The sequence below is a fragment of the Canis aureus genome, chromosome 38 (genome assembly GCF_053574225.1).
Source record: "Canis aureus isolate CA01 chromosome 38, VMU_Caureus_v.1.0, whole genome shotgun sequence".
In the NCBI taxonomy this organism is placed as follows: Eukaryota; Metazoa; Chordata; class Mammalia; order Carnivora; family Canidae; genus Canis; species Canis aureus.
The window spans coordinates 18,546,298-18,568,956 of NC_135648.1; the positions used below are offsets into that span (position 1 = coordinate 18,546,298).

At 36.3% G+C, this 22,659-nt stretch overlaps 1 long non-coding RNA gene across 1 annotated transcript in view; it reads left to right on the forward strand.

The window, feature by feature from the left end:
- The first annotated feature begins 859 nt into the window (after positions 1-859).
- Positions 860-22,659, forward strand: part of LOC144307007 (uncharacterized) — a 56,735-nt gene continuing 34,935 nt past the window's right edge. The window contains exons 1-2 of the long non-coding RNA XR_013373966.1: positions 860-982; positions 2,807-2,877. This is a non-coding gene — a long non-coding RNA (uncharacterized LOC144307007). The remainder of the gene's footprint in view (positions 983-2,806; positions 2,878-22,659) is intronic.

Below are 22,659 nucleotides of genomic sequence, written 5' to 3' on the forward strand. Positions count from 1 at the left end.
TGACAGTCGGAATTTCCAGGACATTGAATTAGGTACACATTCATTATTTAACAAGTATTTACCATGGACCAGGCCTGGTTCTTGGTGTCTGGAAGTGTCCTGGCCAACAAGAGAATCGCAGGCCTTGTGTCTGTGTCCTAACAGAACCTAGAACCTGGGATACTCTCTCAGCTGTATTCTAGCCACATAAACCCAAATTTATTTCTCATCTAGTTCGTTCTTTCCACTGGTAGTTGAGAGTGTCTTTTGAATGTTTTCTGTAGGAACTTGTAAGTAAATAGGGCTGTGCTCACACATAATAGGACCTGCTTGTGATATGTCAAGAAGGACTAAAACCAGTTCTGAGGTCAGTCCTGTAAGGCTATTTTTCCTAATCCATTGTTGAGCTTTCTGTCCCTCCACCTTTATGATACACTTATGAAAAGGCAACCAGGATTTGCTTCACACATACACCCAGACTTATTGATTTGTGATTCCGAAGAGACCTACTGGCTTTTATGTGGGCTGCAGTCAGATAAAAACTGCAACCCTTAGATTTTTGCCAGATTCTGAAATGAACCTCACTTTGGCTCCAGTGTAACAGTTCATTGGCATTTAATATCTGTGAATGTAATCAAGATAATAAAAATCTCCCATTAAATCAATGCATGGCTTTTTTTTTCTGCTTTTAGAGTAAAGCAAAAAATGAATCAATCATTCACTGTATTAAATATAAGTATTTATATTAAATCCTTCACTGTATTAAAAATAAGAATCCAATTTCATAAGTTATATAACTTATAGAAAAGAAAGCTGACATTTATAATGAGCAGAGTAGCTTTTTCCATGCAAATATCTATCCCGCATTTTGTTTGCAAAAAGATCCTCAGCAAGCAGAGTAAATCTCGTCACTTATGCAGAATGGTGAAAATTATGAAAAGTAGCAGGTGTTGGGGAGGAGAAAGCATCTCATTGACATACCTGCTGCATTTATTAAGGAAAGGTAAGTTATTAAAATACGTGTAGCTGTGTTTGAAGTGAGATACAAAGTGCTGAGAGCTAATTTTTCAAAGCACCCACCGTTTTTACCCGTGTGACTCCAAATCCACAGGTATGTAACTGCTCAAGTGCAGCTAATTGTGCCTCTATTTGGTCCTACAGCAAGGCAAGTGGCCAGCTACATACCTAATTAATTACACAAGGGAGCAATTATTTCAATATACAGTTTTTGTTGGGAGGCTTTTTTTTTTTCTTTTTTTTGGCATGTAGTTGTTGGGAAACCTCTTGAGGTAAGACAAGCTCTTTTCAGCTAACATTTGGCCTTGCTTTGGGAACAGTTGTGCACAGCAGCTTAGCACACCTGTCCTAAAAACCAGTGGAAGGCATCCCCCCCTTTTTTTTAAACAGACTTTGTAGCTCAAACATAACCAAACATATCCGGCTTCATTCTCTCATAAAATGAGTGTAACTAATTAGAAAAGCAAAAACGTTACTTTTTATTACAAGACTGTGTTAATGCAGTTGCTTTAGTTTGCCATTATTCCTTAATAAGAGACAATAAAATCACCATAATGCATAGAAAACAACTATCCTCTCTGGGATAAAACTGGATTAATGACGTGTTTTGTGTTTATAGAAACAAACACAATTTAGCAGCCACTCCTCTCAAGAGATTTTTCTTAACCAGCAACCAGGTACTTATTTTAGACCTAAAAAGAAAACATAGTTAATAATATTGAAAGGTTATTAGTGCAATAGGAAACTTATCATCCTTGCACAATGGAGAAAGCAGGTTCGTTTAAAAGGATCATAAAGAAAATTTGCATATTTATATGAATCGTAGGACTGTTGGCTTTTTATCTTGCAAGGTTTAGAGTTATTTTTAATTATGAATTCCCTTGCTGATTAGGATCTAACAAGGAAGAAAGTAGTCATTTCTAAATTAAAAAAAAAAATCTGAAGTATTCTTTGTTAACCATAGTATGAACAGTGAGATAAGAAACTTTCAGGTGGTAAGATGGCATTTTCAGCCTAATTAACTTTGACTTAAAAGTCACAGATGAATAGATTCTCCCTTAACTGAGCCACACCTCCCACATGCAGTTAATCTGCATTATATACCCGATTGCATTGAATAGTATTTTTTTTTATGGACAGAATAGAAAATTTCACATATATTTTGTGTGTGTGTGTTCTTTGGCTCATACTCTTCTTACCTTTAAATGAAAATGTCTCCTTTTAATTGAAAGCAGATTTAGAGATTAAGGAATAATGTTTAGCCCAGTACATTAGTTTTCTGTTGCTGCTGTAACAAACTACCACAAATTTAGTGGCTTGAAAGAATGCAGAAACCTTACAATTCTGGAAGTTAGAGGTCTGAAATGAAATTCACTGGGCTAAAATCAAGGTGTTGGCAGGGTTGCATTCCTTTTGGAGGCTGAAGGGGAGAATTTGTTTCCTTGCCCTTTTTAGTTTCTTGAGGCTGCCCACATTACTTAACTCATGGCCCCTTCCTTTAGCTTCAGTACCAACAATTACATCGCTCAGATTTCTGCCTCTGATTCTGAAACTCCCGCCTAGCTCTTAGAGGAATCCCAGTAGGGTGATTACGTTGGATACACCTGGATAATTCAGGCTACTCTTCCCATCTCAAGATCTCTAATCATTTGTTTTTGCCTTTAAGGTAACCTATTCATAGGTTTTTGGGACTAGGATATGGACATTTTTGGATAGCTATTATTTGACTACTATGCTCTGTCGTTGCTTTAACTTAGTTCCTAATCGCTCCTTTTTATTCACTTACACAATTTTTCTTTCTATTTCTTAGTGCTTTCATTGGAATGTGACATTTTTCTTAGATTCTTAATGGGTTTCTGGTGAACATATCTGGTTTTGGTGGTAAGTACTATTATGATTCAGTCAGTTATCCTCCTCTTCATTTTTATTATTCATTCATGAAACTAACATTTGCTGCGTTTTGGCACAAGATGCTGGGTAAAAAGGAATCAATAATGACTCAATAAGATTCTTTAGATGCAGACTGGTCCTGTTTTTTTTTTTCCTTTTAAATTATTGAAAATTATTTCCAAGAGACAGAATGTAGGTTGACTAACCATTACAACTCTCTCCTTTGATTTTGTGAAGTTACCCTGGTTAAAATGATAAAGGAGAGAAAACCTTAAGTAAAACTTATTTTTAAAGAATGAAACAGTTTGTTACAAATGTGAAGTAAAACCTCATTTAACTTCTGCAGTATGTTCCTTTTTCAACACCATCATTAATTTAAAATTGATTTTTTAAAGGATTTTATTTATTTATTTACAGCCCTTAATTTAAGTGGTGAGAGGTGATTGGAGGGGGAAATAGAATTTGACTTTTCTTAGTGAAGTAAAAAAAGAAGTTCATCCATTGAACTGGAAGCATTTAGTGGAGTACTGGAAGACAAAGATACATGCTTGAAAGCAACAGAAAGTGCAGAGCTTCACAGAGACACAAAGAGAGAGGCAGAGACACAGGCAGAGGGAGAAGCAGGCTCCATGCAGGGAGTCCCATGTGGGACCCGATCCCAGGACTCCAGGATCACTCCCGGAGCTGAAGGCAGATGCTCAACCACTGAGCCAACCAGGTACTCCTTAAAATTCCTTTTTTAAAAAAACTGCATTTTCATCCAGTAGGAGGGTAGACCTGAGACTTTCTAACACCAAACATATTCAATGAAATGAAAATAAGTTGCAATGCTACATGGAAAGAAGAAGGGTAAAAAAAAAAAAAAAAAAAAAAAAAAAAAAGAAAGAAGAAGGGTCTATATTTTGTGTACAGCTCTCTACAAGACAGTTATTTTAACATCTTACAAACTCTATTTTTCTATTTCCTCTTACAGATACTTTTTAATATGCTTTGATATGCTATAGAATGCAGTAATGTTTCTGAAGGTCTTAATGCATTTTGCAATGTTCTATGTATGTTGAATTTAATAGAGAAACTTATGAGGAATTTTAAATCTTAAAGGTGACTGTTCAGTGGTTCTGTAGGAATTCTTTGAGTTTCAATCAAATGTAAACTGATTGAAGCACCTTCTCTGATAAAACTGCGAAGCTCTGCACTTTCTGTTCCTTTCAAGCATGTAGCTTTGTCTTCCAGTAACTCCACTAAAAGCTTCCAGTTCAATGGATGAACTTCTTCTTTTACTTCACTAAGAAAAGGTCAAATTCTATTTCCCCCTCCAATCACCTCTCACCACTTACAAGTGCTGTGATGCAAGGTGAGTTATTGAAAATCCTATTTTACCTTGAGATGCTGCAGTTAGTGCTTTCAAGGCTTCTAATCAGAGTTGGCACTTTCCTGTCCCTGCTGATTCTTTCACTGCTGAAATCATTTCCCCTTTATTCTAGTTGTTTAAAAAAGCTTCACAAAGACCTTTCCTCTGACTTGTCATGTATATTTACATGTTACTATCTGGGTATCTATTACAATGGACTGATTTGAGGATTGCTGCTCTTTGGCAAAATGGTAAAAATGTAAAATAACTTAGTAGAAAATAGCATAAGAGAATATAGTCAAAGATACATTCAGCACCTGGTATACTTAGAAGAAAAAAGTAATTCCATAATATTTTAAAATAGTATTTGCATGCAAGATCACACAATGTAATTTGCCTTTAAGTTTATAAACTGCTACATGTATGGAAAGTATTATTAGATAATATATAGCATGTAATAATGAGTGTGTGTAAATAAATGCAGTGGTTACAAATTGTTTGCATTTCAAAATAGCTTTATTTGGGGGATAGGCCAGGAAGAATGTGAAATGGTTTTTGAAGGAGATGGTGTTGATTATTCCACTATGAGAAAAGTTTGATTAAACAATTTTTTAAAGCAAGCAGTTGTGACACAGACAGTGTTAACTTAGGAGTTTGCTGAATTTAGCTTACGAGACTTATTTTCAAGAAATTGTTAATATTCAAAATAATTGATATGCATTTGATATACTATAGCCAATTGATAGTGATACTTTGGCTTTGGTCATGATCATTGAACAACCTCATGTTTTCCATAAGGAGATAATCATATTATCAGCATAACAAAAACTCAAGTCTTTATAAATTGTTTAAACATTAGCAGCAAAGAAGTTAACAGATGAGATGTATAGAGAAAGATTTAAAGCAACAACATTTAGCTACAATTAACCCTAATAATATGAAATCATTCTTATGCTAAAACCATTAATTTCTCCAGACTTTATCAGAAAGCTTTTTCTTTTTCTTTTTTAAAAAAAGATTTTCTTTTTTATTTTAGAGAGAGAAGAGAGGGTGCATGCACATGAGGAGAGGGACAGAGGGAGAGAGAGAATCCCAAGCAGACTCTCTGTGGAGTGGGGCCCCATGAGGGGCTTTGTCTCATGCCCCTGAGATCATGATCTGAGCCAAAGTCAAGAGTTGAATACTTAACTGACTAAGCCACCCAGGCGCCTCCAGTAAAGCTTTTTCTATAACGCACTCCCAGCGCTTATCATGGAATTGGGAGCAACTTCAAGACTCTGCAGTGTTAACTGGGGGTAAGTTTCCACAGTTCCAATCAGAGTGTAAGTCGAGTGTCCATTTCTGTTCTTTTTCACTTATTCTAGTCTCTTAAGACCGCTGCAGAAACAAATCAGAAATGAATATCTGAGAGTAAGACATGTACAAAATGTTATTACGTGGCCTTGTGTAGATGCTCCTTTTTTTTTTTTTTTTAAGACTTTATTTAATCATGAGACACATAGAGAGAGGCAGAGACATAGGTAGAGGGAGAAGCAGCCTGATGTGGGACTAGATCCCAAGAGTCTGGGATCATGACCTGAGCCAAAGGCAGATGCTCAATCACTGAGCCACCCAGGTGCCCCTGTAGATGCTCTTTGATATCTGCCTGACATCTGTCCTTAACTGTCAAGGGTGGTAAGTAAATAGACCCGCTAGCCTAATACTGAATTTATTATAACCAAAACTTCCAGTTGTGATTTGTATAACCTTCACTGTGATGAGGTTCATGTAAACATATTACTTTTTTTTAATATTATCTCATGGCAGTGATGTGATGTTATTATATGGAGAAACTGTGGAACATGGGAGTTCAGAGATAGTAAAATCTGTTCTTGAAGTGTCATGAGCCCTGGCTTCTGTCTTCCAGTGAGATTGGTCATTCAGATAAAAATTGAGGCGATATAATCAATTGCTGGGATATTGAACTAACAGTGTAAAATTAAGAAGTATTACATGGTGTCAAAGAAGGAGTGGAATAAAAATCTAAAAATTTTGTTTCTAGTCTCACTGCTCCATTTTAGCTCATGCAATTATGGGATTTGTCTGACGTTTCATCATTTCCAAATCAAGGCATTATACTTAGTGATATCAAAATGCAATTTTTAGATTGTTCTGGTCTGTATTATTACACACTTGATGGTAATGAATAGCCCTGCTTCGAGTTTTCCTTCAATTCATCCTGCACACTGCTTTTAGAATAGGCATCACAAAAGATTTCATCTTGCTGTTTCCTTCTGAAGTTGTTGGTGATTCCTTGATGACTACAGTTGACCCTTGAACACCGCAGGGGCTGGGGTGCCACTCTACTTCCCCTTGTGCAGTTGTAAATTCACATAAAATTTTTGACTCCCCAGGAAGTTAATTACTAATAGTCTACTGCTGACTAGGCCCTACTGATAATATAACCTGTCAATTAACATATATTTTGTATGTTATATGTAATCTGTCTTAAAAGAAACTAGAGAAAATGTTAAGAAAATCATAAGAGGAAAAAATTTACAGTATTGTACTGTATTTACTGAAAAACATTTGTGTATCAGTGGACTATGCAGTTCAGACCTGTGTTGTTCCAGGGTCAACTATAGGAGAAACTCACTATAGATTTATTTTTTTTAAAACATTTGTTATTACTGAGTTCTTTCATAAATAACTTTTCTGCTTCAGCCAACAACCAACCAACACAGAAGATGGCTTTTTGGCTTTGTGCCCTGGATCAGAATGCCTTTTTTCTTTCTTTCTGCATATTCAATCTTATTTCTCCTTTGAGGCCTCATTTAATACTTTGACCTTAAGGAAAAAATATTCCTAAAGGAATTTAGATATTATTTCTTTGAGTGCATTATATATTTCATCTGTATTTTCCTCACATCTATGAAGACTTTTCTAGACTTAAATTGTAATCTGACATTTACATATTTACTAGTTTATATGCTTATTCCTTTTATTTCCAACCTAGAGTATTGGCTTTTTGAGGAAAAATTCATATACTTCTTTGTATTACTCTTGTTCCATGTAAGTTCATAGTAGAAAAAAAAAAAGGCATTTAGTAAATATTTGTCAAAACAATCTATATTTAGAAATCTTGTTTCCATAAGATTAAACAATGTATTTTTCTGATGTAAAAAGTAGAGTTGAATGAAATTCAAATAAGACTGTTCTTTTCTAGCAGGATACTATGAAGTAAAATTATGTGGCTAAGAAAATGATAATAAGGGTTTGTATATCAGACCCTAAGAGTAATAATTAAATGTTATTCTGTATTGAGTTATTATTTGAGATGCTGTCCATGAAATTCTTAATTTTCTATGTAACAAGCACTGTGTTTAATTCAGTGAAATCCAAGTAAAGCTGAGTCCTCTAGATCTTGCTTTCAGGCCATTCAGCACAATGTCATTCAGTATAAACACAGATATTTATGCAAAAGACTATAGGGACACCTGAGTGGCTCAGTGGTTGAGCCTTCGGCTCAGGATGTGATCCCGGATTCCCTGGATTGAGTCCCACATGGGGCTCCCTGCGTGGAGCCTCCTTCTCCTCCCTCTGCCTGTGTCTCTGCCTCTCTTTCTGTGTCTCTCATGAATAAATAAATAAAATCTTTTTTTAAAAAAGCCAAAACCCCAAAAGACTATAATGTGTATATATCGCAAAGCTGCCTTAAAGATACTGAGAAGTATATCTTCAAGATACATGGCAATAAGCTACATAGCAAAGCTGCTTTAAATTGTATCTTAAAATATGTTTCTTAGCAAAACTTCCTAAAATTTGTCTTTAGATATCTGGATATTTTTCTTCTTTGAGGAATCTTTTGGTATTTTTATTCTCTCTCGTCTTTTTCCATATTCGATTTTTTGTGCCCTATCTTAATCATTACCACAAATACCCTGGTTCAGAGCACCACAGAGTCCTGAACAGCCTGGGGAGGGAGAAAGCTGTGAATATTTTTACCTATGTCACATATTGTACCTTAGCCTTGAATTGGAGGTACTGTTTTCCTGTCTTTAGAGACTCAGGAAAGTGAAGGTTGGGGAGAATATATAACTGGTCCACAGGTAATATACCAGTTAATATTGCTCATAACAAATCACCCCAGAGTTTAGCAATTTACAACCACCATTTTATTAGTCTCACAGATTAAATGGGTCAGGAATTTGGTCAGGGCAGTATGAGAACGTGATGTCTGGGGCCAGAGTGGGAACACTCAGATATCTGGTCTGTAATCTTTTGGAGATGTTTTCATTCATGTGTGTGGTCGTCGATGTCGCTGTTTTGGGCTCTAAGCTCCTGTGTTGGCTGGAACTCCTGTGCATGGTTTGTGCTACCTACGTGCACCAGTTGCAGTGTCTTTAAGGCATGAAGGGTGAGATCCAAGAAGGAGTTGAAAAAAGCAAAATAGAGGTGTGGGCTATTTTATGATCAAACCACAGAAATTTCAGCTGTCGCTTTGTGATACTCTGTTGGTTGAGATGCTCACAAAGGCCTGCCCAGATTCAAGGGAAAAGATACCTACCTTACCACGTAATGGATAAATGTCAAGGTGCATTATGTGAAGAGCATGGAGGTTGGGAGATACTGTTGCAGCTTGTTTGGAAGATAGACACTTGGGAATCACACAGGTAATGTCTCTGCGTATCTGAATATCAGAGTAGGGATTTGAACCAAGTTTTTCCTTTTTTTCCTTTTAGTGCAAACTTCAGTTGCTTGTTTGTACGTTAATGCTCACAGCAGGTTTTAAAATATCATTTTACTTTTATCATGATAAGTAAACTCTTTAATCTCCATTTCCTGTTTCCTCCAGCCTGCAATCCACCTCCTCCTCTTTGGTAGCCATCAGTTTGTGCTGTCTAGTTGAGAGTGTCTGTTTCTTGGTTTGTCTGTCTTTTTTTTTTTTTTTTTCTTCTTTTGCTTATTTGTTTCTTAATTTCTTTATATAGTGAGATTATGTGGTATTTTTTTAAAGGCTTTATTTATGTATTCATGAGAGACACAGAGAAAGGCAGAGACATAGGCAGAGGGAGAAGCAGGCTCCCTGTGGAGAGCCCGATGCAGGACTCGATCCTAGGACCTTGGGATCATGACCTGAGCCAAAGGCAGATGCTCAACTGCTGAGCCACCCAGGCATCCCAGGATTATGTGGTATTTGTCTTTCTCTGACTTATTTCACTTAGAGCTAGACAGTATAATGCTATCATTGCAAATGAAAAGATCTCATTCTTTTTATGGTTGAGTAATATTACACTAAATATAAATACCATGTCCTTATCCATTCATCTATTAGTGGACAGTTGGGTTTTCCATAATTAGGCTACTGTAAATAACGCTACTATAAACATAGGGGTGCATATACTCCTTCTGAATTAGTGTGTTTATTTCTTTGAGTAGATACCCAGTAGTGCAATTCTTGGGTCATTGGGTGGTTCTGTTTTTAATTTTTTGTGGAACCTCCATACTGTTTTTCAGAGTGGCTGCACCAGTTTACATTCCCACCAAGAGTGCAGGAGGGTTCCTTTTTCTCCACATCCTTGTCAACACTTGTTGTTTCTTGAAGTGTGAGGTGGTATCTCAGGGATTGTCATTTCCCTCATGATGGGTGATGTTGAGCATTTTTTTTCAGGTGTCTTAGTTATCTGGATATCTTCTTTGGAAAAATGTCTATTTATGTCTTCCCATTTTTTTTGTTGGATTATTTTTTTTGAGTATTGAGCTGTTAATTATATATTGGGGGTACTAACCCATCAGCTATGCCATTTGCAGATGTCTTCTCTCATTCAGTAGATTGGGGAATCTTTTAGTTTTGTTGATTGTTTCCTTTACTGTGCAGATGCTTTTTATTTTGAGGTAGTCCCAGTAGTTTATTTTTGCTTTTTTTTCTCTCCCCTCAGGAGACATATCTAGAAAACTGTTGCTACAGTTAATGTCAGAGAGATTACTGCCTCTGCTCTGTTCTAGGATTTTTATGTTTCAGGTTTTACATTTAGGGCTTTAATCCATTTTAAGTCTTATTTTTGTGTATGCTGTAAGAGAATGATCCAGTTTTCCCAACACCATTTCTATCTATCAGTTTTCCATTGGATATTCATTCCTCCTTTGTCAAAGATTAATTGGCCATATAATTATGTATTTATTTCTGGGTTTTCTGTTCTATTGATCTATGTGTCTCTTTTTGAGCCAATATCATACCGTTTCGATTACTAATGCTTTGTAATATAATTTGAAGTCTGAAATTGTGATACCTCCAGATTTTTTTTCAACTTTGCTTTTACTATCTCAAGGTCTTTTGTGTTTCCATACAAATTTTCAGTTGTTATAACTCTGCGAAAAATGCTGTTGATATTTTAATAGGGTTTGGGTTAAAGCTGTAGATTGCTTTGTGTAATGTATACATATTAGTTCTTCCAAGCCATGTACATGGAATGTCTTTCTATTTCTTTACATTGTCTTAAATTTCTTTCATCATTGTTCTATAGTTTCAGAGTACAGGTCTTTCACCTCTTTGGTTAAGTTTATTTCTAGGTATTTTATTGTTTGTGGTACAATTGTAAATGAGATTATTTTTTTAAATTTCACTTTCTGCTACTTCATTGTAGTGTATGAGAATACAACAGATTTCTGCACATTGATTTTGTATCCTGTGACTTTATTGAATTCAATGATCAGTCCTAGTAGTTTTTTGGCAGAGTCTTTAGGGTTTTCTCTATATAGAATCTGTCATCTACAAATGGAGTTTTACTTCTTCCTTATCAATTTGTATGCCTTTTATTTCTTTGTTGTCTACTTGCTATGACTAGGACTTCTAGGATTGTGTTGAATAAAAGTGATAAGAATGAATATCCTTGTCTTGTTCTAGGGCTTAGGGTAGAAGCTCTCAGTTTTTCACTACTGACTATGATGTTGGCTGTGGGTTTTTCATATAAGGCGGAGATATATTTCCTCTAGGCCTACTTTGCAGAGGGTTTTATTATGAATAGATGTTGTACTTTGTCAAATGCTTTTTCTACCATTGTTAAAATGATCATACAGTTTTTATCCTTTCTCTTATTGATGTGTTTTGAGAATCTTGAACTACCCTTGTACCCCGGAAATAAATAAATCCCACTTGGTCTTGGTGTATGATTTTTTAAATATATTCTTGCATTCAGTTTGCCAATATTTTCTTGAGGATTTTTGCATCTATATTCATTACAGATATTGGCCTGTAGTTACCTTTTTTGGTGGTGTCTTTATCTGTTTTTTTTTTTTTTTCTTTATCTGATTTTGATGGCAGGGTGATACTGGCTTCATAGAACACAGTTGGAAGTTGTCTTTCCTTTTTGTATTTTTTTGGGGAATATTTTAAGAAGAATAGGTATTAACTTCATTGGATAATTGGTAGAATTCCCCTGGGAAGCTGTCTGGTCCTGGACTTTTGTTTTCTGGGAGTTTTTTGATTACTGATCATTTTCATTGCTGATGATTGGTCTGTTTCAATTTTCTGTTTCTTCCTGGTTCAGTTTTGGTAGGTGTTATGTTTCTGAAGATTGAACCATTTCTTCCAAGTTGTCCAATTTGTCAGCATATAAGTTTTCATAACATTCTGTTAAAATTGTATTTCTGTGGTGTGGGTTTCTACTGTTTTTTTGATAATTTTGCTTATTTGGGACTTTTAAAAAATGCGTCTTTCTAGAAGTTTATAAGTTTTGTTGATGTTTTCAAAGAACGAGCTTCTAGTTCCAATGATCTGTTTGTTTCTATAACATCATTTTTTTTTGCTTGAATCTTTATTGTTTCCTTCCCTTTGCTGGGTTTAGGTTTTCCTTGTTTTTTGGCTCCTTTAGGTTAGGTATTTGAGATTTTTCTTCTTGAGGTAAGTCTGTATTGCTATAAACTCCCTTCTTTGAACAGATTTTGCTGCATCCCAAAGATTTTGAGCCATTGCATTCTCATTTTTATTTGTTTTTGTCTAATTCTTGATTTCTTCTTGGATTTTTTGGTTGTCCCACTAATAGTTTAGTAGCATGTTATTTAACCTCCATGTATTTGTGCTCTTTCTAGATTTTTCTTATGGTTGATTTCTATGTTCATAGCATTATGATAAAAAAAGATGCATTGGGATGACTTCATCTTTTTTAATATCTTGAGACGTTTTGTGGACTAATATGTGATCTATTCTGGAGAATGTTTCATGTGCATTTGAAAAGAATGTGTAGTCTGTTTTAGGGTGGAATGTTCTGAGCATGTCTGTTAGAGCCATCTGGTCCAGTGTGTCATTCAAAGGCACTATTTCCTTGTTGATTTTCTGTCTGGATGACCTGTCCTTTGATATAACTGTTGTATTAAAGTCCCCTACTGTTATTGTATTACTATGAATTATTTTCCTTATGTTTGTTATTAACTATTTTATATATTTGGGTGCTCTGTGTTGGGTACAAAATATTTATAATTGTTACATCTTCTTGTTGGATGTCCCATTTATTATTATATCGTATCCTTTATTGTCTTCTGTTACAGGTTCTGTTTTAAAGTCTACTTTGTCTTTTATTTTGCTACACCAGCTCTCTTTGGACATCCCCCTCACTTTCAATCTTCATGTGCCTTTAGGTCTGAAATGAGTATACAGGTGGATTTTGCTTCTTTTTTTTTAATCCATTCTGCCACTCTATTTCATTTGGAGTTTTAGTTCATTTATATTCAAAGTAGTTACTGATAGGTGTATATTTATTGCTGTTTTGTTATTTGTTTTGGCATTGTTTCCATAGATATTCTCTGACCATGTCTTCTATTGCTGTTTTTCATGGTTTGTTGGCTTTCTTTAGTGATCTACTTGTTTCTTTTCTCTTTATTCTCCGTATATCTCAGTGACTTTTGATCTATGGTTACTATTAGGTTTGTATATAACATCTTCTGCATATATTAAGTTTATGGTTGCTTAAATTTAAATCCATTCTTTACTCCTCTCTCTCCCACATTTTATTTATTTATTTTTATTTTTTTAAAGGATTTTAAATTTTTTTTAATTTATTCATGATAGACATAGAGAAAGAGAGAGAGAGAGGCAGAGACACAGGCAGAGGGAGAAGCAGGCTCCATGCCGGGAGCCCGAGGCGGGACTCGATCCTGGGACTCCAGGATCTCACCCTGGGCCAAAGGCAGGCTCCAAACTGCTGAGCCACCCAGGGATTCCCCCCACATTTTAGATATATGGTATTATATCTTGCATCCCTTTATTTTTATTTTACTTTATTCTTAAATACTTTTTTTTTAAAAGATTTTATTTATTTATTCATGAGACACAGAGTGAGAAAGAATCAGAGACACAGGCAGAGGGAGAGGCAGAGACACAGGCAGAGGGAGAAGCAGGCTCCATGCAGGGAGTCTGACGTGGGACTCGATCCTGGGACTCCAGGATCATGCCCTGGGCTGAAGGCAGGTGCTAAACTGCTGAGCCACCCAGGGATCCTCTATTTTATTTTATTTTTTAAAAAGATTTTATTTATTTATTCATGAGAGACACACAGAGAGAGGCAGAGACACAGACAGAGGGAGAAGCAGGTTCCTCACAGGGAGCCTAATGTGGGACTTGATCCCAGGACTGGGATCACTCCCTGAGCCAAAGGCAGATGCTCAACCACTGAGCCACCCAGGTGTCCCTGCATCCTTTTATTTTATGAATCCCTTGACTGTTTATTACAGAAAAGTTTATTTTTCCTGCTTTTTTGTTTTCTGCTTTTATTCTGTCACTTACAGTCTTTTTTTTTTTTCCACTCAGAGAATCCTGTTTAATATTTGTTTAAGGGCTGGTATAGTGTTCATGAACTCCTTTAGTTGTTTGAGAACTCCATCTCTCCTATCCTGAACAATACCCTTGTTGGATAGAGTATTCTTGGCTGTAGGTTTTTCCCTTTCATCACTTTGAATATATCATGCCACTCCCATCTGGCCCACAAACTTTCCTTATGTGATGTTCCTTATATGTAACAGTCTTGTTTTCTCTTGCTGTTTTAAATTTTTTTTCCTTTATCACTACTTGTTGCCATTTTAATAACTGTGTCTTTGATTGGGTTGAATTTTTGGCAGGCTCTCTGTGCCTCTTGGATCTGGATATCTGTTTCTTTCCCCAGATTAGGGAAGTTTTCAACTGTTACTTCTTTAAGTATTTCTCTTTTTCTGAAATCCCTATACTGTAGATATTATTATACTTGATGGAGTCACTGAGTTCCCTAAGACTGTTCTCCATATGCATAATTTTCTTTCCTCTTTCATTCAGCTTGGTTACTTTTTATTACTCTGTCTTCCAGCTCATTAATTCACTGCTCTGTTTCATCTAGTCAGCTACTTATTCCATCAAGTGTATTTTTAATTTCATTTATTGTATTCTTGATATGATTAGTTATTTTAGCTTGGTATTATGAATTTCACTGATGTCCTCCACTGTTTTTTTCAACTCTAGTGAGTATCTTTATGATTATTACTTTAAGTTCTCTATTAGGCATATTACTCACATCCATTCAGTTTGGTATCTTGTGGTTTGGTCCTGTTATCTCATTTGGGAGATGTTTCTCTTTTTTCTCATTCTAACTTTGTGTGTATTTCTCTGTGTTAGAAAAGTCAGCTACTTCTCTTCGTCTTAACAAGACAAAGCTTTATGAAGGAGAGGTCTTATAGTGTATTGTCCCCTGTTCCCTAGGGCTTGGCACTTCAGGGAGCATGTCCTATGTGTTGTGTGTGCTCTGCTGAGTTTTGGCCTCTTTTCGCTTCAGTCCAATTGTCTGCAGAGACTATATTTGCCTTTTGTGGGCAGCCAGGTGTGCGATGGTCTGCTTGTGAAATGAGACCTGTCCCCCTCTGTTATGGAACTGAGGTCCTGCAAAATGCCTGTCAGGTGGTGTGGTGTAACAGGGTTTGTGCTGACTTTTGGGGGGAGGAGGAAGGTGACTAGGAGGGGTGCAAGCAAGTTAGGTAAGGAGGGTCTGTTGTGTTGCTTCCTCCAGGTAGCATTTGTTTATCCTGGGGAGGGGGACAGTGCTGGGGAGGGAAATGTCACTGATAGCTCCTTTGTTCCTGGAGTGGTCTTCCCATGATCCTTGTCTCTCTGAGCCAGCTCTGAGTTGAGCAAATCATTCTCCCTCTTGTCTGCTTTGGCATTTTTCAAAATATCAGTTCTGTGCAGTGTCTGCAGTGGTTACTTATCGTGCTGTCTCTTTAAGAGCAGAGACTCTGCTTCCTAATGCCTTCTGGGCTCTCCTTATGCTAAGCCCTCTAATTTTTAAAATTCCCTGCTTTAAATCCTGCTCCTATTAAGAACTCCTGAAATTTGGCCCCTCTCAGTTTCTAAAAAAAGTATTAGAGATTTGCCCTCTCTCTGGATCCCCAGTGTGAAAATCTGTTTTTCACCCTTCTCTTTGTCCTTGGCTTCTTCCAGGCCAGGGAGGGCCAACGGATGTTTTGCTCCCAGATTGATTCTTTGCTCTTCCTACTTTGCTTGATGTGGCTTCTTCCCTGCCTTTAGTCGTAGACTAAAGACTTTATTCTGCTGGTTTGGGTCATTTACTGGGTTATTTGTGCTGATGTGAGTGTTATCTAGTTGTAACAGTGGGTGAGGTGAGCTTAGGGTCTTCCTATTCCACCATCTTCCCAGCTGCTAAGGATCATGTATATTCTAACTTGAATTTCCAGCTTTTTAAATCCCTATTCTAAAATCCATTCTCCAGTGTTAATAGAAATTCTGTCATGGTGTAGAATTGTGTTCTTTACATTTTAGATATCAGTAAATAATCTATAATTATATGCATTTGCAGAAATGTTGGATTATATGAAAAAATTGTCAAAAAATGGTTTTAAATTTACCACTGTCCAAATAATAATGGGGAAGGGTTTATTTCCTTTCAAAATCACATCTTTCTAAAGTGAATGTGGGGGTTTGACTTCCATTAAGTTACTGATATTTTTAAACAAAATGTCAAATATAATTTAGTGCTTGAAACATGAGGCAAGTCTGACTAGTTTTAGAGTTTGACAGCTTTGCTGTGTTTCCATTAAGTTATTTATCCATCAGGATCAAATATTATGTTTTGTGGAGAGGCCTATTAGTAGATATCTGTGGATACATGTATATGTATTATTAATAATAACTACCGTTTATTGAGTGCTTATTATGTGCCATGTTTCATTAATAGTTGATCATTTTGGATCCATCAGTAAGGAAAGATACAATCATTTTTTTAAAGATTTTATGTATTTATTCATGAGAGACAGAGAGAGAGAGAGGCAGAGGCACAGGCAGAGGGAGAAGCAGGCCCCATGCAGGGAGCCCGATGTGGGACTCGATCCCGGGACTCCAGGATCAGGCCCTGGGCTGAAGGCAGCGCTAAACTGCTGAGCCACCTGGGCTGCCCCAGTTTTTTTTTTTTTTTTGGACAGATGGAGAAGCTTAGAAATGTTTTGATAATGTATCCAAGATCACATAGCTGGGCAGAGAAGCATACTTAAAGTATTTTATCCTGCTTCTATAATGTCTGAATTATGAAATAGTCTTATTCACCTTTTGGCTCTCTAAATAGAAATATTCCTAAGATGGCATTTTGATGTGATCCACCTCTGCTTGGCCTGCCTTGAGGACCAAGGGTGCATAACACTGGTAATAACCTAATGCTCATGAGCATATCTAGGAAGTCAATCTAATTTAGGAAGTGCTGGGCGTATACAATTTCTCTTGTTACTCATAAAAATCTGTGAATTATCATTATCTACATTTCATAGATGAGGAATGGCTACAGAGCTAATACAGAACACAGTTTGTCACTTTCATTTCACTATAGGGAAGCATACCTATAAGTATTTCATTTCTTTTTGCCCCTTCTTACAGTATGTGTGTGTGTGTGTGTGTGTGTGTGCATGCACACACACACATGTTCTCTCACACACACTTAAGAATTAGTGGTGAAAATTAGGTGTAAGGAATGATGGGAGTAATTGTTTCCTTAATGATGCTTTTTAGACTTAAAAATTGTGCTGTTGGAAGATTAAATACATATAGTTTATACTGTATTCTAGGTTAATCTGACAGTTAACTTCCTACCTGTTATTGCAACTTTTGGTAAACCATGAGTATTAACATAGGAATGAACCGAAAGCCATTTCTTCTTTAATTTAAAATTTCTGAGAATAAAAATGGATCCCATTTTGTAAGTGTTCAGTGGCCTGTAAAATATTCCTCCTGAAATGTTAAAAATGAGGTAAATCTTCTTTTTCTCTAATAGTGTAGTGGGAAACTACCCCCACATTCACTTTAATTGACAAGAACCTCTTTCTTCTCCCATGTGTACTCTTAATTCTAAAATCTGTTTCCAGTGGTTTTAACCATGGAAGTCTTTTACTTGGACCATCAATGATTTTGTTGATGTTGGAAATTATTTTCTGATCGTTTTGACTATGAACAAACAGGCGTGTCATCACTTAAAAGTGATATTCTGGTTTTTACAATTCTGAGCTTTTAACTCAAGATACCACCTGTGGTGCTTCTGGAACACTGCCTTTAATTTGCTACCACATCCCAGTGAAGCTGTAATAGCGCTGAAGTTCAAGGTAAACGACCAGAAAAGGAAAGGGAAGATTCTCCAAATAAGGACATACCAAGAGAATCACAACTAAATTTGGAAGTAAACATGTTAAAAGATATAATGAACAGGGGTAAATTTGTTGCAGTGTAAATCAGGGAACAGGTAAGTCAAATCCATAGAAAAGGATGGTCCGTTAGAAGGAGGTAACTTTACAAGTGTTTTAAAAAAAAAAGGTCGCAATTTGAGGTTTCTTCATCAGGTAAACTCAGATATAGTCCAAAAATATAAAAAGTTAAAAAAATTTTAAAGTAAAATTAAAAATATTTGTAAGAACTTAAGTCAGTTACATTTTGGGCCTATTTCTAACTTTGAAAGGTTGACAGCATGGTGGATAACCATTATATGGCATCATGAATTATCTCTGGGTGGCACTGCCAGTTGGAAATCTGGCCATGTTGTTCCAGTGAGACATTGCTTCTCTACTCACCTGCCTTGTCTTATCCTTTATTCTTCTCAATGTGGAAATATTTATAGATTATCTGTAGCCTTACTTGCTATTAGCTTTTAGTAGTTCCAATAAAGAAACCCATGACATTTTGTTATTGACTCAAAGACCAAAATTATTAAGAAAAATGTCATGGAAATGATTAGAGGCAAGCTCTTTTGCCAAAATAATTCAGTGTAGTGTATTTAATCTATGTACATATATCTGTACTTAAATCCATTTCTTTATCTGTACCTGTAATCTTTTAACTATATTGTTATGAGACCTATTTCTTAGGCTTATGAAATCAGTCTTGCTATTTTATACTAAGGCATTATGTTCTGATCTGATTAAAAAAAATTTTTTTTTTTGCTTTCTTCTACTGACTGGCTCACTGAATGCCTAGGGTGTATGTGTGCATTAAGAGACTGTGGTTTGGGGACATTTGATATAAGAAGCTGCTGAATGTGCCAGCAAGGAGCTAATGATTCAGCAGAAGAGTCATGAATGATGAAGCTAAGCTTGCCAGTTTCTGTGCTTTACTTTTCCTGTTGACCTTGAGTAAGTTCAAAGTCCTGAATAGGCAATTTAGCGCTTACCTGCTGAGTTCCAAGTGCCCACCTTGTTATGACCTCATGCGATACGGTAAATTTGGCAGTTTGTCTGCACTAGTTTGGCATTTAAGGAAAATCAAACTATAATCTTGAGGAATAGAAAAGATATTAGAACTGTGGAACAGATTTTCAGACTTTAATACATAGAAAAAATGCTGATCGGATCTCATGGGAAGGCCAATTTTATAGACAAGACAAATGATGTATGTATGGAACAAAACAAATACTGAATAAAAATAAGTTCTAGCAATTTAGTCAAAGCATTCATGGTGAGTGTCAGGGAAGATAGTCACATGTTGACAATTGAGGATGAAAGCTGGGACACAGAGGAAAATTATGCTCGAATCTTATGACAGGATATTACATTTGCTTCACTTGCTCCTTATGTCTGAGACATAATTGAATGTTCTTTAATATGTCTTTCTTCCCCCAAGCAAGTATGCCCTGACCCAGTTACAGAACATTTGTGGCAATTTTAGATGAAGGGTTGAGGGAGAGGGTCATGAGTCTGAGATAGTAACAGAAAATTTAATTTACTTTTTAGATCTCCATGCCTGTTTGTAGGCTTCTGGCATAGTATTGATATAGTTTTGCTTGGCCTGAGTCTTTATTTTAGCTTGAAAAATAACATTTGTTAAAATAACAAGGTGCCTGAGCTGATCTTTGTGAAGGATTTTATTTGAAAATAAGGATTAATCCAATTTTACTTAATTTGTCAAGTGCTCAAAAATAAAGTTATATACTGCATCTATTGTTCAATTTAATGCAGGTAAATAGATGTTATTAGGTTGCAACTTTGTACGGGATCCCTCAGGAGGGGCTTTGGAAGAATTAAGTACCTCCAATAAAAAAAGCAAAAAACAATCATTTTACCTTTTGTAAATACTATATCATTTGTCTCTAATTTGTTTTATTATTAAAATTATTTGAAGACATTAGTATTCATCCATCTCTAATCTCCAAATAGCTAGATGTACATGAAATTCTAACATGACCTACAATTGTTTTGCAGGCTTGGGAAAAAATTAAATTACAAATTCACACTCCAGCCTGAATGGGAAAGTGAATTATACAGATATTTGAGTACTAGTACTCAAAAGTGGTTGAAGGAAGAAGTTCACTGAAGTTATTTGTTTATAGGGAGGCATAGTAGTGTGGGGTGGTGTTTCTCAAACTGTAATTCTCACCTGGGAAATTTATAATTTGTCTGGGGATTTTGTTAAAATGCAGATTCTGATTTAGTAGGTCTGAGGGAGGACATGAATTTCTAGTCCTAACAAGCTCCCAGGGGAGAACCGTGCTGTTGGTCTGAAGATTCTACTTGGAATAGGAAAGGATGGCAGGGGACATCACCGACATGACTCCTAAAGTTAAATCCTAGTTCCACATTCTGGATGATTTGCCTTGGGCAGCTCAACATCTGTGAACTCCAAAATTCTTAGTTCTAAAATTGAACCCATAGGAAAATTGTAAATATATAACAAATAATGTAAATAAAGCCAGCCAGCTAGCCTGCTTGCCTGCCTTCCTTCGTTCCTTCCTTCCTTCCTTCCTTCCTTCCTTCCTTCCTTCCTTCCTTCCTTCCTTTCTTCTTTTCTTCTTGTGTTACCACTATGGACCATGTTAGTAACAATACATAAAAAAGCCATTGAAATTAAATCAAATCTCATAGAGCATTATTATTATCATTCACTATTTTTGGTGGGATGGGACCATTTTTAGACTGGAATTTGTTGGACTATTCCAGATATAGGAAAAAATAGAAATAAGTATGAGGATAGATGGAAACAACAGAGAGAAACACAATACACAATTCATCTAGAGCAATTCTCAAAGTGTGGCTCTGCCAAGCAGCCTAACCCTCACCTGGGAACTTGAAAGAAATGCAAATTCTCAGACCCCATCCCAGAATTATGGCCCAGTCACCTATTGTATAATAGGCTCTCCCTCTGATATTCTTTTTTTTTTTTAAAGGATATTCTATGTTTTTTTTTTTTTTAATTTTTCAAATATTTTTAAGTAAGCTCTACACCGAATGTGAGGGCTTAAACTCACACCCCTGAGATAGAGCTGGATACTCTATTGACTGAGCCAGCCACGTGGCCCTATCCTTATATGTGAGCACCCCAGTAAAGAGGAACAAACTGTGTATTTCGAAGGTTCTGTGATGATAGATTTAGTGAACCATATCTGGCTCTGTGCTCAAAAGGGACCCCATTTCATTTTTCTGAGTCCAGCTCCTCATATCAGTGAATGGTTCTGCTTAGAAAGTATTAAGTGTGCATTACTAATGAAGCAGCAAGGTGTTAAATAATCAGGAGCCCAGACAAGAGGTACTGATGGGGATGGATACAAGGCATAGAATTAAAAAAAAAAAAAAAAAACAAAAAAAAAAAAACGGGAAAATTGATGGAGTCTGAGGGTTAAAGAAAGTTGATCCGAAGAGATTTAGGTATTTAGGTCAGTGGCATGCATCCAAAATATTTAAACTCAAAATAAACAGGCACAATATGCTTATTCCTTTGTATTTCTCTTCTATATAATAGATAGAAATTGTTACCCTGGCAAGTGAAAGGTTTAAGGAAACTATCAAAATTTTCAAACTGTATTGGAGTATAGGATTAAGACTAAAATATCCATAAATCTAGGAGCCTTCAGTGCACCCAGAGGAAAGAAAATAATGCTTTAAAAATTGCAGATGAGCAGTCTCTAGAAGATTCAACTATTGATGCACCTGTAAATCCAAGTCTGTGATGTCTGCATTTTAACATCTCTCTTGAAATGTGAGTTTGTCACACACTGCTTTCACTAAGGCACCCACTTGTATCTGTCTATCTCCACCCACAAGGCATGACATTGTAAAGAAACATTTCTTAAAATAGAAGAAGAAAACCAGCTTTGTGGAAGATGATGTAACGTCTCTTGACTTCCTAACAGAATGTTTTGCATTTCGACAAGGCTTAAGAAGTCAGTGACTATCACTGTATATAGGCAGTGATCTGACATAAACTACGTAGACAAACATTTTAAAGTCTTCATATTTGGTTTGTTATTGGGTCAGGGGAAAAAGGGGATAGGGAAAGGGAAGGAGAGAAGAAAAAAGGGACAACAGTGTGTACACTGTTCTATCTGTGTTCACTAGGGGTTAGAAAATGATAGTGCATGTATATCTTAATTGAATGGGCACCAGAAAACACCAGGGCCCTGTTTGCTTGTGGCTCTTTGTGAAAGAGCTGAGTGAAGGATTTGTTCAATCCAGGGAGATGAGACTCAGACCTAATCCTGTGCAGATTGGGGCATGCTCACCACTGTTGGCCTATTTCTAATCACCAAAAAGAAGAGAAGTTGATGAAGCCCTGACAATGGTTGTGATGACCCAAGAATCAAGCGAGGACCGTGCCTTGTTCCTTCAGCTGCATTTCCTCTGTGATATGTGCTGTCAGTTTCCTTGGTGACATGTTTTCATTTTTTCTAAATGAGAAGAGGGAAGGATGAAGAAACAGAGACCTTATTGTTGAATCTCTCTATCCCTAAAATCCCCACTGCATCTTGCCCTAAGATGAAGGGCATTTTTCTGGCTTCGTGAAAGGGAGCCTTGTCTTACTTGGCCAACATGAATGAGAACTTCCCTGTTTTTAGTGGAGAAGAGATGCTTATGATGAGCATGAGTGATGCTTTTGTGGAGAAGGGTGTCTAAAATCTTGTTTTTGTACTAGAAAAACAAGTCCAGTTTGAGTTTTAACTTTAAGTTTT